The sequence below is a fragment of the Danio rerio genome, chromosome 11 (assembly GCF_049306965.1).
Source record: "Danio rerio strain Tuebingen ecotype United States chromosome 11, GRCz12tu, whole genome shotgun sequence".
Lineage (NCBI taxonomy): Eukaryota > Metazoa > Chordata > Actinopteri > Cypriniformes > Danionidae > Danio > Danio rerio.
In genome coordinates this window covers 47,275,900-47,277,417 of record NC_133186.1, presented here as the reverse complement: position 1 = coordinate 47,277,417, position 1,518 = coordinate 47,275,900, and the positions used below count along the sequence as shown (strand labels likewise).

General features: G+C 38.1%; 1 long non-coding RNA gene across 1 annotated transcript; it reads left to right on the top strand.

The window, feature by feature from the left end:
- The first annotated feature begins 7 nt into the window (after positions 1-7).
- LOC141376684 (uncharacterized) lies at positions 8-1,096 on the top strand. Its single transcript, XR_012387411.1, has 3 exons — positions 8-101; positions 266-333; positions 433-1,096. It is a non-coding gene; the product is annotated as an uncharacterized lncRNA (long non-coding RNA).
- Positions 1,097-1,518: the final 422 nt, after the last annotated feature.

Sequence of the window (1,518 nt, the reverse complement as noted above, 5' to 3'; positions counted from 1 at the left end):
TGCGCGTGGTCACAGCGCGGCGCATGCGCCTTCCTGCAGCTGTCATATAAACCCCGCCCCGCCTCTCGCCCGGCGTCAAACTCAAACGTCGGCAGTTTCAGGTAATGTTATGACGAGTAAACTGTCGAGAATGTTTGTTAAAACCAACATAGAGATTCAGACCATTAAAATAACATTGTAATTACACGGATTTATGTACAAAAAAGCGTCTAAAATGCTTGCAAATATCAAATTGAAGTGATTTACACTCATTTGTCTCCGTTAGTTCAGTGTATGCTAATCTTCGTCGTTTTACTGCCGAGATTGTTCAACGTAAAACTGAACATTTATGAGGTAAATATGAACACAATGTGTTTATTCTTTTATTTTAACTAAATGTTTCAAACTAAACACATTTTTTATGGGAATTTGTTAATTATTTTATCCCCTCAGCACATCCCCTCATTTTAGCGGGAAAACGACAGGACTGTCCGTAAGTACGTCACTATTAATAAATTGATGTATTAGGTGAGGTTTAGTGTTGTTTGCTTCAAGTGACACAAATTAGTTTGATATTTGATAGAATATTCAAGTGTCTGTATGTGCTTAAATGATGCAAATGGATTTTTGTACTAGTCAGAACTTTTAAAACATTTTGTTTTCCTCATATCAGACGTGTTGTGTGTGTGTGTGTGTGTGTGTAATACATTGGTTAAACTAAATATACAGTTAAATTCAGAATTATTAGCCTCCCGTTTATTCCCCCCCCCCCCCCCCCGTTTTCTGTTTAACGGAGAGCAGATTTCTTCAGCACATTTCTAATCATAACAGTTTTAATAACTCATCTCTGAAAACTGATTTATTTTCTCTTTATCATAATGACAGTAAATAATATTAGACTAGATATTCTTCAAGACACTTCTATACAGCTTAAAGTGACATGTAAAGGCTTCACTAGAGTAATTAGGCAAGTCATTGTATAACGATGGTTTGTTCTGTTGTCTACTGAAAAAAAATAGCCTAATGGGGCTAATAATATTGATTAAAATAAAAACTGCTTTTATTCTAGCCAAAATAAAACAAAAAACTATTTCCTGAATCTGTTCAACATCATTTGACAACATCATCATCAACTATACAACAACATCATCAACTATATATATGTATATGGGCGAAGCAGTGGTTCAGTAGGTAGTGCTGTCGCCTCACAGCAAGAAGGTCGCTGGTTTGAGCCTCGGCTCAGTTGGCGTTTCTGTGAGGAGTTTGCATGTTCTCCCTGCATTTACGTAGGTTTCCCCCGGGTGCTCCGGTTTCCCCCAGTCCAAACACATGTGGTACAGGTGAATTGGGTTGGCTAAATTGTCCGTAGTGTATGAATGTGTGTGTGGATGTTTCCCAGAGATGGGTTGCGGCTGAAAGGGCATCCGCTGCGTAAAAACTTGCTGGATGAGTTGGCGGTTCATTCCACTGTGGCAACCCCGGATTCATAAAGGGACTAAGCCGACAAGAAAATTAATGAATGAATATATATATATATAT